Below are 19,745 nucleotides of genomic sequence, written 5' to 3'. Positions count from 1 at the left end.
GGTTGTACAATTGGATGGAATTGCATGGGAGGGGTGGGACAATGTCCCTGATCTCACCCACTAGCACTCCTGCTATGACTTGGGCTGGAAAGGTTGAAACACCTTCGCCTTGAAGATCACGATGTCATGAGGGTAGGTCCCAAAGTTGGGTCGCTCATGAGGATTTTACCAGGGGGCGCACATCAAGGTGGGTTCCTTGATCCCCGACACCATTAGTCTCACTATAGCATGAAACATAAGAGATGATAGTGGTATCTGTCATTTCACCTATACTTTCCCCTCGTAGCCACTGAATGCTTGAAGGGAAAGTGGCTTAGCAGCCTTGGAACTTCAAGGGAATTTCTTGAAGGGCACGACCAACTTGGCACCCTTGGCATCACAAATAAACTGTTAGTCGTGGCACCCTTGGAACTTCAAGGGAAGTTATTGAAGGACACGTCCAAACTTGGCACCCTTGAAATCATTAAAAATAAATAAATTAATAAATATAATCAAGATATGGAAACCAGGTAAATTCACATCAAGGGTAAATGATGTTAGAAACCAAGGTAATTAAATCAAGAATAAAACTTGGGTTAAGAGGATCATATGAAGAAATAAAATGTTTTACCTTAGAAACTCTACCTTTCCCATGTTGGAAAATATTAGGTAGATAATGTAGTTTAATTAGGTAAAAATGGGAAAGAGGGACATAAATGTAAGGATAAATATTAATTCTAAAATAGTTAAACGTAATTAAGAGAAGAGGATGGTGAATTAAAATAAGATTAACAAATTAAATTTTAGAGAAATTTAGAGAACATCCATGTGGCAACAACCAACATAAGAATATCCATCTAGGAGATAACTTGAGTTAAATTAGGGAGTAGATAGGGGATCAAATGTTGACTTATCAATTGATTTTAGTAATGAACACAAATTAAAAAGTAAAAAGGGGGGTCAAGAGACAACTAGGAGAAGAAATAGGAACCTTGTTGAGGTGAGGAAATATTAGTTTTAAATTAAAATTTAAGTAAATAATTATGGAAACCCTTGATGAGAGAGTGACATATGGGTGGGTGAATAATCGAACTATTGAATTATCAAAAATAATTAATTATGCATGAAATGCCAAGTGTCACCTATGAGGACTCCTATAAAATAAGGGGCATGCCATGGGAGAAGGGACTTTTTCTTCACCCTATTGTAGATGGATGAGACTATTTCAGAGTATTGACTACAAGCTATAGTGAGTTTGGTGAGGTAAAGGAATTTAGAGAGGGGACTCTTGATCCAAGGAGTGCTCTCCTCTACCAGCTTATACATTCTTCCATTGTACAACCCCATTGCAGCTCGGGGTTATGTGGGTAAGGAGAGTACCCAAGGAGTAGGTTGGGAGGTTAATTGGTGGGTCACTTGCATTTGAATTAAGCACGTCGAAATTCACACTTGGAGGCGACTAACAACGAAGGAGGAAATAGCGGCAATTCAAATTTGAATCTCGTCTCCGACGAACGATATCTATGTTGTTATAGTATTCTTTTGTATGACTTCATTATGGTTTTAGTTAATAACATGTAAATTAGATGATATGTTCAATAAAGTGAAATTCAGGAAAGTTTTATATAATGCTTAATGATTTTTGAGTTTCCAATGCTATTTTCTTATGGTTGTATTTTAGTATTTAAAAATTAAAATAAAACTTTAGGGTTGGTTCCTACACTTGGTATCAAAGCATATGTTGAACCCTTGAGACCTATGGGCCCATGCATGCATGACTAGTTTTGTTAAATATCTACTACATTCTACTCAGTTCGATTTAGTTGCCACATGAGGACGGGTTCCCAAGAAGACTTTGCTTACATCTTAGGTTTATTACATAGAAACGTCAGAGGTCGAATTGATTATGCCGAAGTAGAGGAGTTTCTCCAGTGATTGAGGCCAAGTGCTCTCATTTCTAGACATGATCATCACTATTTGATATGACCAAGCCCAATCACATTTCTGGGCGTGAATATTTGATTTGGGAGGAAGAAGTCCCTAATTTCTTTGGGCGTGATCCTCATTGATATTTGTGGCATGTTCTTTTCTTTTCCAAATTTTGGTAGGTCGGAGGAATCCATACCAAAATATTCCCAAAAGGGGTCGAGTACCTTCAGTGTTGAGGCTGTGAAGCTTCCCTTCTTCAGGGATTAAACTAGTTTGATAACTAGATTTGTGCATTATAACTAGAAGATTGGAAATTATCTTAGAAGGTCAAAATTCTGAGATCATACAAAGTACAAGTTTCTTAGACAGAATTCGTCCCTATATTAATCACCTAAATCTGCATATAGTCTTTGATTAGAGAGCTTTAAGGTTGGTCGTATTCCTGAATTGAGTGCAACGAATTGATATGCAAAACTAAAGATTTCCCTTGGACCGAGTTTATATTCTTGGCAATTAAGGAGGGCGTAAATTCATAAAAGTCGAATTTATTAGCCATGGAGGTTAAATCTCATTAGACTCCAACGCTGTAAATTTTCTTTTCAGAAAGGAAGCCAAACTTCTTGGTTGCCAAACTGTGCCAGGAAGTGATGACTAGAATTGAAGTAGGCTTTTCAGTGGCTTGAAACCGGATTATTGATCACCAGAATGTCAAATTATTTCAAGATTAGACTTCTCCTAAAGATACTATACCTGCATGCCATACTTGATGAGATATAATCTCTACTGAAAGATAAACCAAGCTAGGTTTGGTCCATATGTATGCTGCTGGTAAAAGTGGCCCAGAAAAATCAAGGCCAACCATTGAAATTCCCTATTGGTCATGAGAAAGAGTTGTTCCAACAAAAAGTTAAATTGTTTCCTTTGCAAATAAGAGCGAGTTCCAAGTTCCATGCAAGGTTTTTCTTGTAAAGTTTACATATCAATTGTTTGTGCAAGATTGCCATAGAAAAACTTGGAAAAATTGCATAGTTGGCTTGGGAAAAATCTTATACACACAAACTGGTAAAAAGTGTCAAAGAGAAACCATAAATTCTGTTTTTTTCCATTTGGTACATTACAATGCCCAAGAAGCGAGTTGCATAAATCATTGAAGGTCAGATTACCATCCAACTCTTAGATTTTAGGATATCTCTACAACCTTGTTACAGATATGCTATGTGGGTAGTTTGAAATTGATTATCTTACGGATACCTTGTAGAGAAGCCCCTGTAGGTTATTTGTGGGTATCTTTCTTGTTAAATCCTAACAGAGAAGACCAGGTAGAATTTTCTTGCAGGATCTCTTTGCATACACTTTGAAATTACGAAATAGAGGAGCATGTTGAGTGGGGGAATTGTCAGAAAAATAGATTTCTCCAACTGTGAATTCTTTTTAATCTTTAATATCTATGTAGAGACTCGGTACATGAGTTTTTCCATTATATTTTGGAGAATATATAGACCGTTTTACAGGGTAGATAAGTTTAGAGTAAAATGAGCAACAGAGAAATGACTTTTTTTCCAGGAAAGCAACACAGAAATAACCTATTTGGGTTTGCCTGGAGTTGGATTGAATTACTCTGGGAATGTGACAAAAATTTGGTTTTTCATTTTTCATTTTATATATTTATTATTTTGGTTATTCATCTACTTCTCCATTAAACATATAGACATAGAACTTACATTTCCGTAGTTAAATAAAGCGACAATTTGTTGCATGGAAGAAATATGGTCGAGGAGTTTTCTCATTGAAACCCTTTTAAACGACGAGTTAGTCAAGGCAACGAATACTCTTTTCCCTAAATTTTCCCATAAATTTAACTTAGGGTTGGCTTTGTGCATTGTAGGTTTAAGTTACATTATCGACGTACTCCAAAATCAAACAGTCAAACACCTTTTTCTTTGTTATTTGGTGTTTGGCTTTCTATATTCTTTTTTTTTAGTTTGTCAAAATGTTTGAGTTTTTAGTTTTTAGTTTTTTTTGTTTTGTTTTGTTTTAGATTTTAAAGATTTCAGAGATTACAAGAGAGACATTGTGTGCACCTATAGTCCAAGATGCAAATTTAGTTTCATCTTATTTTGAATTTTTTATTTTTGGACTGAAATGTTATTTAATATTTGGAGAAAAATAGATTTGTTAATTCTCAGCATGTGGCTTTTCAGACATGGATATAGAATATGTAGGTTGTTTTGGATGCTACTTTCTACCGATGTGAATAGAGCCTTTGGAGGAGACTGATTTAAATTATTAGCATCTGATAAAATAATCAAATATATCATTAAAATTTTGTGAATGTGACTTTTTCAGGATTGGATATAATTTTCTTGGGTTGTTTGGAATCTGGATGCTATATACCAACATAAATAGAGATTTATTGGAGGAGACTAATTTAAGATTAGAAAAGTTGTGGTGTTTTGATTCTGGTGCTGATGGACAACCATAGCTACTAATTTTACCAGCTCTTCTCACATCCCATTGAAGGGATTGTTGGAGAGGTCCATATCATCTTGTTTGTCCAACAGACATTGGAGTTAGGTGTGTAGCAAGCCTTACTATGATAAACCTCTTTGTAGCTAAGTGTGTAAACCAAATTATTCACGTAGTTTAAGGAAACCACTGTGGAGGAGTCCCATGTAATAGGTTTGGAGCCACATGTAATTGTTACTGGTAAATTAAAAAAAAAAGATTGTCGCTGGTAAATAAAAAATTCTTTTATGTGCAAAAAAATTATGTTCACTGGCTAAATTGTGAAGAGCCGCTGAGTTTACAAGCATATTTTTTTTCTCTTCTGCACTAACTGTATTATGAGGATCTGCCTGTGTATATGAGAGCCTGCTTGTATATGAAGAGAAGTCATGTTAGTGAGGAGCTGTGTGCACACATTAAACTTTTTCGTGTAGTTGTTGCTGCATTGCAATGCTGAGCAACCAAATCTGTGTTGAAATTTGAATATGCAGAATTCATTGACATCTGCAGACTTATGTGTTGTTTGGAGTGCTATAAAGCCACCGCCTTTGATTTTCTTTATGGATGAGACTGCATTTGATCGACAACATCCAATGCAACGTTTACATAAACTGCAAAATTTACATAAACTTGCATACGCCCGAGGAGCCATAAACCCATTTATGGAGTGTAATGGGCACATCTTTTTATAGCGTTAACAAGAATCCATGGATATCCATGAATTTGTTTTTTTCCACTAAGTGAAAGTTCACGTGACATTTGAATGAGAATAGAGTGAATTTATGAAGTTTAATTTTTATGAATTTTACATTCTCCATGAGATATTATATTAGTGAATATTTATGAGTTGGAGAGATAATTAGTGGGAAATGTAGGTAGGAGAGATAATTAGTGAGGAGAAATCAGAGAATGAATATTTTTTAATTGAGTTTGTATTTTTTTTTTTTAAATTGAGGGTACATGTTATCAAATTCTTATATATATATATATATATATATATTTTGTAAAAATTAAAAAAGGATTGGTAACAAAGTTGAAAAGGGAGGATGAGAAGTATTAATCATTTTCATTGATGATTAATTCATATTTAAGAAGAATTTGGTTGTAATTGCACATTTGTTGCACCATCTTTATAACCTCTATTTAATAAAAAGGATATTTTGTGGTGGGGGTTGAGTCTCAATTTTTGGGACATTTGGTTCTTGTCTTGGGTTGAAGCGGGACACATTGTGTTCATTTTTCACTTTCTCTCTCTAATTCTCTAATTTTATCTTACTCTCCTCATGGCGACAAGCATTATTGTATTGCCTAAACTTGTTGGCACAAACTATTTTTATTGGATAAAACGTATGCAACTTATATTCATCACCAAAGATTTATGAGAACTTGTAACTGATGGATACACTATGCTTTCTCATGATGAATTCAAAGCATTAAGTGATGATGAAAATAAATCTCTTAAGGAACTTATTAAGAAATATAATGAAGCACTTTCACTTATAGGAAGCACTCTTGAGGAATACATATTTCCAAGAATCAGTGGTGCAATGTCATCTAAAGAAGCATGATATATCTTAAAAAACACATATGAAAGTGTTGTTGTAGCTAAAATGCAAACATTAAGGAGGAATTTTTAAAATGCCCATATGCAAAGTAATGAATCCATTCATGATTACATCACAAAAATGCAAGATCTTGTTAATCAGTTGAGGTCATTAGTCGAAGATGTTCCAGAAATAAGGCTAATTGAGAAGATTTTAAGAAGTGTTCTACCTAAGTTTCAGATGGTCACTACCAATATTATGGTCTCCAAAGATTTAAATACCATGAAAATTGATGAATTAAGTGGATTTTTTTTAACTATCAAAGAGAATAAACCATTTGATCAAGTAGAACTTGCATTATTGCAAAGCATAGAGGAAGAGGAAGGAGTAGGAGTCAATATCATAATCAGAATCAAAACAGAAATCGACAAAATTCACAAGGAAATGCATCTCCTTCGAGAGGTAGAGGAAGGAATCCCAGTCAATTCAGAGGAAGAGTGATCCAATTGGATATTGGTGGCCACCCACCTATTCCACTTGGATCTCAACACTGTCTCTTTCAGTTTTTTGGTTTCCTTAATTGTAGAAAAATTTACTATTTTTGGCATTTTTCGGGTCTTGAACTTCTAGAGCCATTTTGAGGCCCTAAACATTTTTTTTAGGGAAAATGAAGAGACTGTAATCATCCCAAATTAGCCTACTTATTTGTTTTCGACCTGCTCTTTGAGATCTCCGAAATGGGGTATTATGACAACCAAACGGAGATCATATGCCAAAGTTACGACCCCGGGAAGTTGATGTACCAATTTACCCAAACAGGGCCCACAGTTTTGGCGCTTCATCTCCTAGGGTTAGGTTTTTGGATGCTTAGGGTTTTCCATTGTTTCTCAATAATAAATAGGCCTCTGAGCCTCATTGTAACATAGTTCGGAGGCATGTAGCCACCACATCTCTCCTAAGAGATAAGCTAACCTCGCCTGAGCTATCTTATTTCCAATCTGTTTGTGAGCATAGTTCAATATGTTTCCATTAATGAAATGAAGTGTTTTTCTACCGCATCTCCGTGTGTATGATTATGTCAGTAAGTTGTTGCATTCTTGTTTAAGTTTGGATCAGTGGTATCAAAGTGGTCTGCTCTTTCTCTGTTTTTCTTTGCATATCCACAACGAGGTCAGGGTATAAGGAATTAATGCTCAATCTGGTTGAACCATTGCAGGATCAGCCTCGTAAAACTCGACGACCTTCCATGGCGGAAGAAAAGAAAGATGAGGGGGCAGGGGATCCTTTCAAAATGTTGCTCGAAGAAGCTCTTAAGCAATAGAGGGACGCGATGATGGATAACTTTGCCTAGATCCTTCGACAACTACCCATAGGTGATGCATCTTCATCTAGTGGCCACTCTGGAGGCGCCACTCCTTTTAAGTTACAAGTTAAATTCGATATTCCCATATTTGAAGTCCTAATAGATGCAAACGTTGTAGATAAATGGTTAAATCTATTGGAAGGATATTTTTCAGTTCATGATTTTTCCAATCGGGAAAAGATTACATTTGCACTTCTCAAAGGCACCCCACACGTCAAGTAATGGTGGGAAACCTACTTTGAACAAAAGGATGAGAGTGAACCCTCGCTGTTTTTAGTTGCACCCACTTGGAATTCTTCTGAGATGCCATCAAGGAACAGTATTACCCTGTCGGGAGCTATGAAGATAAATAAATAACGTAGACCATGCTATGGAAAGGAAGGGACCAAGATGTGCTGGAGTTTAAAAATAATTTCCATACCCTTCGCATGAAGTTGGGTATCAAGAATACTGAGTGGCATTTGGTGCACAAGTACCACGACTGTCTACACAAATACATTCAGGACGAGATGGAGTTCCTAGACATTTCCTCGCTCGGCACGACGTATCGGTATGTTGTAAAGATTGAGCAGAAGTTTAAACAGAAGAAGAGGGACTTTGGAGCTGTGAAACCAAAGTAAGGAAAAGGCGCCCCCAAACCACAGAATAAGGGACTAAGCCAAGGTGGGGCTACCCAGGACAACCCATCGAAGCCGCAAGCAAAGAACAATGCCACAAAGACGAAGAAGGACACGGGAAAATGGTGTGAGTTCCATAAGAGCTCCAATCGCAATACAAGTGAGTGCTGGGCCAAGCAGTCACTGGTGGCCGAGTTGAAGGCTTTTGAATCAGACATAGGTTTTGATTTTGAATCAGAACCCGATAAGGGGACTGACAAAGGGAAGAAGATCATTGATGCGAAGCCCAGTGCCACCGTGGCCACCACAAAGATCGAGAGGAGGGGGAACACCTCCTCCACTCACAGATGTGGGTGAAGGGTTCTCCGCTGTAGTTCATTATCGACAGCGGGAGACAAAAGAACCTCATTTCAGCAAAAGTCGTGAAGCGGCTGGGCCTAAAGACTACAACACATCCACAGCCGTACACCATTGGGTGGCTTCACCAAGGATGAGATCTTCACATCAGCCAACAATGTCGCCTTCCCTATAGCATCAAGCCCTTCACGGATGAGGTATTGTGTGACGTTGCTCCTCTTTAAGTTTCTGATGTATTGTTAGGAGAACCATAGTTGTGGAAGCGACATGCTGTATATGAGTCTAGACCTCACTCTATGATTATTAATTTGGCTAATAAGTTGTACAGGATACTGGAGGTAGCCCCGCATACCGTCATCTCTTTGATCACTGCAAAGCAATGCAGTAAGATCATTTCCTAGACCAGGAAATTTGTTTTCCTTATGATTCACCCCCAAGGCAAGAAGAAGGTTGTGGCCATGGGTTCGAGGCAGGGCTCCTCTGCACAACAACAATAGATGGAGAAAGTTGTGGAGGAGTACAAGGATATTTTAACCTCACCCACAAGCGTACCTCTGCATTGTCAGGTCAAGCACTCCATCGATCTGACCTCAAGCGTGCCGCTACCCAATGGACCCATCTATCGACGCTCTATTCTGGAAAACGATGAGTTCAAGAGGCAGATTCAGGAACTACTACAGAAAGGGCACATCAGGCCAAAATCATAACCTTGTGGGAGCCCGATTGTATTGGTATAGAAGAAGGATGGGACCTGGAGACTTTGTATTGACTATCGGGCGCTGAACAAGATCACTGTCCAGAATAGGTACCCAATCCTACAGATTGATGACCTTCTGGACTAGCTCAAGGGGGCCAAATATTTCAACAAGATTGACTTGAAGTCAGGTTATCACCAGGTGCCTATTGAACCCTCCGATATCTGGAAGATTGCCTTCAAATCAAAGGAGGGCCTTTTCGAATGGTTGGTCATGCCGTTCGGATTGACGAACACCCCTGCAACCTTCATGAGACTGATGGATGACATCTTGCGGCCCTTCACCAATGCATTCGTGGTGGTGTATCTAGATGACATCTTGATCTTCAGCTAGAGTTGGTAAGAGCACCTCCACCATATTTGGCAGGTCCTTCAAACCCTTCGACAACACAAGTTGTGTGCTAAATTGGAGAAATGGAACTTTGGCTTGACCCAGGTTCAATATCTGGGGTACATCATTGATGAGGAGGGTGTACATGTGTACCCATCCAAGATACAAGTCATTCAAGATTGGCCAACCCCAACTACTCTAACAAAGTTTCTTAGATTTTTGGTTCTTGCCAATTTCTATCGCAAGTTCATGTTGGGGTTCTCTCATATCGCTTGGCCTTTAAGTCAAGTCACCAAGGGTGGAGTGAAAGAAAAGTTCTTTTGGTTGAAAACCCAGCAGCGAGCGTTGTCCGAGTTGAAGAATCGCCTTTGTTCTACACCAGTGCCCACATTACTAGACCTGCAACAACCATTTTAGATTGAGACAGATGCCTCCGAGTATGCTATTGGGGCAGTTCTTACTCAACATGGGCATCCAATGGCTTACCACAGTGAGACACTTTTAGACACAGTTCGAAAGTACCCCACTTACAACAAAGAAATGTATTCCATTGTGCAGGCCTGTTGTCAATGGAAGCATTACATTCTGGGGAAGGAAACGCTCATCCACAGAGACCACCAGCCTCTACAGTTCATACAAACATAAGGGAAGTTGCGAAATGATTGTCATCAGAAATGGTCCACCTATCTGCAACAGTTCCATTTGAACATTAAGTATAAGAAGGGGAGCATCAATAATGTCCTCGATTGCCTCAACAGACCACCGGTCATGGCGCTGATCACTGTGATAGACTCTTGCGGGCACGAGACATCAGGGCGGCCACATGTTTACATGAGTGATCCATAATTCGACAGCATATACCAGACACTCCTCGAAGGGAAGAAAGTTCCAAATTTTCACCTTCAGGATGCACTGTTATGCCTCTTGGGACACATATGTGTTCCTTCAAGTGAGCATGCCAAGATGATTTTTGAGTCGAACTACAGTAGGGTCGTTGGACATTTCGGAGTAGATAAAACAATGGTTGTATTGCAGAAGTATTTTTATTGGCCGAAACTTCGTCAGGATGTTGGGAAGTACATTAGATCCTGCACCACCTATGCCATTGTCAAACCAACCATTAAGAAGCAAGGCCTGTATACTCCTTTACCTACTCCTTGCCGGCCTTGGGAATTTGTCTCCATGGATTATATGTCGGGCCTTCCTTCTACTAAGCATGACAACAATTGCATTTATGTGGTCATCGACAGATTCTCTAAATGGCCATCATGACGGCCTGCAAGAAGAGTATCTCAGCAGAGGCCACTGCTAATCTATTATTTGAGCGAGTGTGGGTACACTTTGGGATCCCATAGTCCATTATCTCAGATCGGGACAGCAAATTCTTGAGTTCATTTTGGTCAAGTCTCTGGTCGATGTTGGATAAAAAATTCACTAAGTCCACGACTTTCCATCCCCGAACTGATGGCCAAACAGAGGTTGTCAACATAATGATTGTACACATTCTGCGCATGTACAACTCGAAGCATCCATGCACATGGGATGAAAATCTCCCCTATGTCCAACACAGCTACAACAGAGCTCTCCACAGCTCAATAGGCCATATCCCCTTTCAAGTAGGGTTGGGATTTCAGCCATTATGCCCCATTGATGTGGCCATACCATTTACAACCACTTAGGTAGATTCGGCTCACGTGCAGTTTGAAGCTGAAAGGCCTAACAACTTCATTGAGTGCATTCAACACATCCACCAACAGGTCCATGATATATTGGACAAATCCAATGCTAAGTACAAGCAGTGCCATGATCAACATCGAGTGCCACACAAGTTCCAGGTGGGCGACAAAGTTTGGCTTCATTTGCAGAAAGAGTGCCTTGCTGGGCCCCACCGTAAGCTTCACCCGCTCCAATATGGGCCATACACCATCACCAAGGTCGTCGATGAAAATGCCTTCGAGCTTAGCATCCCACTGTTACTTGGTCTACCACCAATGTTCAATGTATATCGCCTTCGGCCATACATCCCACCATTGTTGGACACATCTGACATTACAACTCACACAAATAGAGCTAAACCCAGACTGCATGGAATAGGCCACCACTGATCGGATCATGGACATATAGATCAAGAGCACTCGCCAGCATAAGATCCAACTATATTGAGTTGTCAAAGTTGGCCAACTCCTTCACCAAGGCAAGTGGCTCACCAGGGACCAAGTTCAGCAGAAGTTTTCCCATCTCATGGAAGCACTCAACGCAATGGGGACCATTGATTCCTAAGGGGGGAGGAATGATCCAGGTGGATATTGGTGGCCACCTGCCTATTCCACTTGGATCCCCAACACTGTCTCTTTCAATTTTTCAGTTTCCTTAATTGTAGCACAATTTACTATTTTTGGCAGTTTTTCGGGTCCTGAACTTCCGAAGTTGTTTTGGGGCCCTAAACGGAGTTTTTAGGGAAAACATAGAGACCGAAAACATCCCAAATTAGCTTGCCTATTTTTTTTTGGCCTTCTCTTTGAGATCTTCGAAACGGGGTATTATGATAGCCAAACGAAGATCATATGCCAAAGTTATGACCCCAGGAAGTTGATGTACCAATTTACCCAAACAAGGCCCACAGTTTTGGTGCTTCATCTCCTAGGGTTAGGTTTTTGGATGTTTAGGGTTTTCCATCGTTTCTTAATAATAAATAGGCCTTTGAGCCTCATTGTAACATAGTTCAGAGGCATGTAGCCACCACATCTCTCCTAAGAGATAAGCTAACATCGCCCAAGCTATCTTATTTCCATTCTGTTTGTAAGCATAGTTTAGTATGTTTCCATTAATGAACTGAAGTGTTTTTCTGCCACATCTCTGTGTGTATGATTATGTTTGTAAGTTGTTGCGTTCCTGTTTAAGTTCAGATCAAAGAGGCAGAGGTGGATCTTGTGGAAGAGGACAAGGAAGAGATGGAGGAAGAGGTGGAGGACCACAATGTTATTATTGCAAAAATTTGGCCATCTTGAAAGAGAATGTTATGCAAAAATGCGAGATATGGAGTGAAAAGGTGCTAATACAGTTGTTGAAGAAACTAGGAATGAGAAGTTATTCATCTCAAGTTTGATGGCGCATAGTGAAGAAACTGAAGCATGGTATATTGATTCAGAATGTTCATCTCATATGACATCTCAAGAGGAGTTGTGTATTGATGCAAGAAGGAAGAGTAATAGCTTATGCGTTAAGGAAAATTAGAACCCACGAAGAAAAGCACGCAAACCATGATCTAGAAATGGCAGCAATTGCTTATGCACTAAATATTTGGAGACACTACCTTCTAGGAAGGAAGTTTGATCGCAGGACTGACCATTGTGGGCTACAACACATATTCACTCAATACCACTTAAATGCAAGACAAAGACGATGGTCTGAGCTAATTAGTGAATATGATTTTGATATCACTTACATAAAAGGAACGGTAAATAGGGTGGCTAATGCTTTAAGTAGGAGGCCTAAGATATTTTCAGTGATTCCCTTAAAGATAAATTTGAGGGAGAGACTGCTTGATTTACAATTTAAAGACACTTGGTACCAGGAGGTTAACAAAAGTTTGAGGGAGGATGAGATGAGGGTCCCAAAAAATGAAGAATATTCCCGTGATAATGATGGGCTGCTACGATTTCGGGGAAGGATATATGTACCACCGAATGAAGATATACGCCAGTTAATCTCGAATGAACCACATCGTGCAGTATACAAGGCACACCCTGGTGTTAAGAAGATGAGTGCGGAATTGAAACCACTCTTCTTTTGGAAAGGGATGAAGAAGGACATCGTGAATTTGGTAAGAAGATGCTTAGAGTGTCAACGAGTAAAAGTTGAACACAAACATCCAGCAGGATTATTGCAACCCCATGAGATACCAAAATCTAAATGGGAAGTTATATCAATGGACTTCATTGTGGGACTACCAATGACCTCAAGAAGACATTATTCCATATTTGTAGTGGTGGACATGTCGACTAAGAGTGCCCATTTCATACCAGTTAAGACTACATATAAGGCACCAGAAATAGCTAGAGTTTTTATTGATGAGATTAGGAGATTGCATGGAGTGCCTAGGAAGATCATATCTAATAGGGGTGCAGTGTTTATAGGAAGGTTTTGGACCAGTTTCCAAGAAGATTTGGGAACCTAGTTGAATTTCAGCACTGCTTATCACCTTGAGACAGACGAGCAGACAGAGAGGACTAATCAAATCCACGAAGACATGCTTCAGATGTATGTGATGGACCAACAAAAGAGATGAGAGGAGTTTTTACCCTGCATGGAATTTGCTTACAATAATAGTTATCAGATTTCCATCAAGATGGCACCATTTGAGTTCTTATACAAAAGACCCTGCAGAACACCTCTCAGTTGGGACCGACTAGAGGACCGTGTATTAATAGGACCCGAAGTGGTGCATGAGATGGAAGAACAAATGACTGTGATTAGGAGGAGGCTAAAAGAATCACAAGATCGACAAAAGAGCTATGCCGATGCTCATCGGGTAGACCGAAGTTATGAAGTGGGAGATAGGGTGTTCCTAAGAGTAAGTACCCCCCTAAAAAAAGGATCTATAAGATTTGGAAAGGGAGAAAAATTGTCTCCACGACTTGTGGGACCTTTTGAAATCTTAAAAAGGAAAGGGCCATTGGCATATAGGCTTGCCTTACCTCCATCTTTAGCGCGTACGCATGATGTGTTTCATATTTCTGTTTTGCGTCATTATATTTCAGATCCTTCGCATGTTATTGACTTTGGTCATTTGCAGGTTTCGAATGAGGGAGAAGTAATGGCTGAACTAGTTCGCATACTAGACCAGTGAACTTTGCAGCTTAGACGACAGTTAGTGGACTAGGTTAAGGTCCAGTGGGACAACTATAGTCCTAGTTCAGCTACTTGGGAGGACGCCGAGGAGATGCATCACCATTTTCCTTACCTATTCCAAGGACTTGGAGACGAAGTCTATTATTAAGAGGGGGTGTATGTAGTGCCCCGCTCTAGCTGTCTGGCAATGATATTCCATTAACATTTTTTTAGCCCTAAGGACCACACATTATTCTTTGAGGACCTCAGGTTGAGGATCCATGTAGAAATTCTTCAAATTCTCTACAAATCTCGCTCTGAGACCTATGTAGAAAATTTGATTGTAGGTTAACCCGATAATGCAATATAACCAAAGTAAAATACTATAACCTACTTCTACTATCAATTTGCGGAAGCTTAAGGATCGAGCTGAACACATATAACCAAAAGAAGAAGAATCAATCACACAATACACATGAGAATACTTTGGGGAAAGCCTCAGCTAAAAACCCGACTATTTATATTATCATACAAGTTGGAAATACATAGGAATTATACAAAGCCTTAGCTCTCACAGCTAGCCAACTCTCAATACAATCCTCACAGATGCTCACTGGCAATCCTAGCTTCTCACAAGCCTTCCCCTCTACCCTCCAAGCTCCTATTTCCTTGCGTTGTTCCTAGTGGATGATCTTCACCTCACCAAGTGGAACACTACTCTCACACACTGTCAGAACTGCGCAATCCTCAAGGAATTATTCCTTGCTGCATGCATGAGTTTTCTTTCTAGGAAAACACATGCAATTGATAGTACACTGTCCTTGTCTTTAATCTCAACTGGGTCTTTCTCAGAATAGACATGCATGAGTTTTTGATGAGGGAATCTTCAGTTAACTGGAGTACACTAGTTGAGTGCATGCATGCATCAACTGACTGATAACTCTCTATTAGTTCCTCAAACAGTTTGGAACTAATTTAACTGGACTTAACTCAGTAAACTGAGTCAACTAACTACAACTCAAATATAACTCAATCTTATCTCCTTAATTTAAGGGATAACTCTTGCATGACTTAAGAAAGACTTCTAACTTGAATTTCTCCAACTAATTAAATTGAAACAAATTAATTAATTATTTCCAAGTAGCTCTTAAGACTAAATTTGATTTTAATTCACAATTTAATTCAAGGACAAATTAAATTGGAATATTCTTGTATCCACATTTCAACACTCCCTCTCAACAAGAAAGGGATTATTTGTCACCCCGATCTTGTCTCTATGGAACTCGAATTTACACTTTGACAATGCCTTTGTCAAAATGTCAGCATCTTGCCCCTCTGTCGATATATACACTGTAGCACCATGATTTTCCTCGATCTGTGAAAATCCATGGGCAACAAATCTTGCCTTATGCTTCTCCACACTTCCATCAGCAGTTTGCTTTACCTTGTAAAGCCAATGGGAACTCACAACTAACTTGTTCTTTGGTCTCGGAACCATGTCCCAAACACTGTTATGAACTATGGAGTCAAACTCCTCCACCATAACATCAACCCAAATTGGCTACTACACTACTTCCTCAAAGGAAGATGGCTCAGTCTCAACACATTCCCCAGCAAGGGCCATGTATCTAGTTTACCTCTTAGGTGACCTCCTCTGTCTGCGCTAAGAAGATGGTGCTCCCACATTCTCTCTCACATCCTTCAACAATCTGTCAGCTTTTCTTGTGCGCTTCCATCCATCTCTGGAAGACTCTGCTTGAGTGGATGTCTCCACTCCTGGAACCTCTACATGCGGCTGCTCCGCATCAGTCTGAGGCTCCTCCTCCTTAGGAACCAACAATTCCTCCATAGCCTATAGTTGGAGCTCCCTCTCAAGGAAAACTCCCATGGTGTTCTGCTCATCAAACTTGAGATCTTTGCAAACCACTGTCCTCCGACTAGTAGGAAAGTACACCCGATAGTTTTGAGGTGTATCAGTGTACCCCACAAGTATCCCCAACTCTGCTGTCGGCTCAAGCTTCTTCCATGCATCCTTTGTCACATGGCAATATACCGATGAGCCAAAGATCTAGAAGTGACCCACATTTGGTATCTTATCGGAAAAAGCTTCTTGTGGTGTGTTCATCCCAAGTATGCAATGCGGGCTTCTATTATGCAAATAGATCACTATGTTGCATGCCTCAACCCACAAGTGAAGTGGTAGGCCTTGGTCATGCAACATTTCCCGTGCTTCCCCTACAATAGTTTTGTTCTTCCTCTCGGCCACCCCAATTTGTTGTGGGTTATGAGGTGCCGTCAACTCTTGTTTAATTCCTTCCGTTGCACAAAAGTCCTTAAACTCTTGAGAGACATATTTTCCACTGTTGTCACTTCTCAAGGCCTTGATCTTCTTCCCTGACTCTTTCTCAATGAAAGCTTTGAACTCACAAAACTTTGTGAAGGTTTGGTGCTTCTTCTGCATGAAATAAATCCAGCATTTACGAGAATAATCATCAATGAAAATCACAAAATACCTTTTCTTCATTGTGGATGCCATCAAGAATGGTCCACACACATTAGTATGAACTCGCTCTAAGGTAACCTCTACTCGGCTGTCTCGTTCATGGAAGGAAGACTTGGTGTACTTTCCTAAGGTACAACCTTTACATGTGTCAACTTGCTCAAGTTTACCTTTGGGAAGTCCTGTAGATATATGCTGCATTATCTTCAAAGCCCCATGATGCAAATGGCCCAACCGTCTGTGCCACAACTCGTCAATGTCTTGGCTTTGCACCAATTCTTCTTTCGTACTCAATGTTGCACAATCATCTACCTCTATAGAGATTCTTAACTCAAATCCCTATCCTCTTGGTCTGACCCATGGCTATGTGTCTTAGGAATGCCTTTCCTTTACTGAAGGAAACATCGTAGCCTTTGTCCTCCAACATCGCGATCGATACCAAGTTCTTCTTCAGTACAGGCACATACTTCACATCTATCAAGGTGATAGGAGCTCCATGCTCCCTCTGAAAAGAAACCATGCCCACTCCTGAAACATTATACTTTCTATCATCACCAATCTCTATATGCATCTTGAGGTCTTTCTCCTCCAAGGTACTGAATAAAATTTTATCGCCGGTCATGTGGAATGAGGCTCCACTGTCAAGATACCAAACACAACCCATCATCGATGACACCATGCATGCGATGAGGGTAAAGTCCATTTCGAATTGAGAGGCTAATGCCTCACCTTCCGATCCTTCTGAGGATCCCTTCTTGGACTTCTTTGATGGGAAATTAGTTGCATAATGTCCCATCTCGTGACAATTAAAGCATCTCACTTTAGAATTGTCACCCTTTTTCCCTCCATGAGAAGAATTCGATTTGGAATGGGAAGCCTTCCCCTTTCCTTTCCTTGCCTTACTTGCTAAGGCAAGATTTTCTTCATCATCATCCTTGGATGAAGAACTATCTCATGTGCTCCTCCTGATCTGCTCCTGCATGAGATCCAACCACAATCGTTCCCAATCGGGTAGTTTCTCCCTTCCATTCACAAAGTTCTGGTAGCTATTCTAGCTCTTTGGAAGGCCAAGGAGAGCGAGGCTCACCATATCATCATCGACAGTAGTTATTCCCACACTTCCAAGCTCATCTCTGCATGTGGTGAGCTTGTTTAGATATGTGGAAATAGTATCGCCTTTGAGCACCAATTTCTTCTAGTCGCTACTGTTCTGGTAGAGGTCCTTCAATGTCTTCCACATTGCAAATGGAGTATCCTTCCCATGGAGACTTGAGACAATATGGTCTCAAACTCCCTCAAGGATGATCCGTCTCGCCTTCGCCACACACTTCTTCCACTCAGCCAACTCTTATGCATTAGTTGAAGCTGGTTTTGGGATTTCTTGATCAGTGAAATCCTTTAAGCCGTTGTCTTCTAATACAACCTCCATTATCTCTTTCCATGCAATTTAATTTGAGCTACCTTCCAAGGCATACTCGAGTCTCAAGCCATAGAACGCCATTAACCAACCTTGAAGTATGATAAGAATTCGATTTGCACCTGAAACCCCAAACTTCAAACTTCGAATTCTCTTCTCAGTATACTGTTCACATCTCTGATAAACTTGGCTCAGACACCATGTAGAAATTCTTCAAATTCTCTACAAATCTTGCTCTAATACCATGTAGAAATTCTGTAAATTTTCTACATAGGTCTTAGAGCGAGATTTGTAGAGAATTTGCAGAATTTCTACAATCCGGGCACATGAATCTATTATTAGTGGTTGTGATGTTTATGTATGTTCTCCATTGATATTATGATAAAGATAGCATTAATGGTTATGTATGTAGTCTATTGGTATTATGTTAGTGGTTGTAGGCACATATTAGTTGCTTGGTCGAATGGCTTACATATGGGCGATGGGGTTGTACAATTGGATGGAACTGCATGGGAGGGGTGGGACAGTGTCCCTGATCTCACCCACTAGCACTCCTGCTGTGACTTGGGCTAGAAAAGTTGAAACACCTTCTCCTTGAAGATCATGATGTCATGAGGGCAGGTCCCAAAGTTGGGTCGCTCATGAGGATTTTACCGGGGGGTGTGCATCAAGGCAGATTCCTTGATCCCAAACACCATTAGTCTCACTATAGCAAGCAACATAAGGGATGATGGTGGTATCTGTCGTTGCACCTATAATTTCCCTTCGTAGCCACTGAATGCTTGAAGGGCAAGTGGCGTTGCACCCTTGGAACTTCAAGGGAATTTCTTGAAGGGCACGACCAACTTGGCACCCTCGGCATCACAAATAAACTGTTAAGCGTGGCACCCTTGGAACTTCAAGGGAAGTTCTTGAAGGGCACGACCAAAATTAGCACCCTTGAAATCATTAAAAATAAATAAATTAATAAATATAATCAAGATATGAAAACCAGGTAAATTCACAACAAGGGTAAATGATGTTAGAAACCGAGGTAATTAAATCAAGAATAAAACTTGGGTTAAGAGGATCATAGGAAGAAATAAAATGTTTTACCTTAAAAACTCTACCTTTCCCATGTTGGAAAATATTAGGTAGATAATGTAGTTTAATTAGGTAAAAATGGGAAAGAGGGACATAAATGTAAGGATAAATATTAATCCTAAAATAGATAAATGTAATTAAGAGAAGAGGATGGTGAATTAAAATAAGATTAATAAATTAAAATTTAGAGAAATTTAGAGAACCTCCATGTGGCAACAATCAACATAAAAATATCCATCTAGGAGATAACTTGAGTTAAATTAGGGAGTAGATAGGGAATCAAATCTTGACTTATCAATTGACTTCAGTAATGAACACAAATTAAAGAGTAAAAAGGGGGATCAAGAGACAACTAGGAGAAGAAATAGGAATCTTGTTGAGGTGAGGAAAAATATTAGTTTTAAATTAAAATTTAAGTAAATAATTTTGGATACCCTTAATGAGAGAGTGACACATGGGTAGTTGAATAATAAAACTATTGAATTATAAAAAATAATTAATTATGCATGAAATGCCAAGTGTCACCTATGAGGACT

This window comes from Pinus tabuliformis, chromosome 2_2 (genome assembly GCF_031772625.1).
Source record: "Pinus tabuliformis cultivar Carrire ecotype Pingquan chromosome 2_2, CPIR1, whole genome shotgun sequence".
In the NCBI taxonomy this organism is placed as follows: Eukaryota; Viridiplantae; Streptophyta; class Pinopsida; order Pinales; family Pinaceae; genus Pinus; species Pinus tabuliformis.
The sequence above is the reverse complement of the archived record's forward strand: the minus strand, read 5'-3'. Positions refer to the sequence as shown.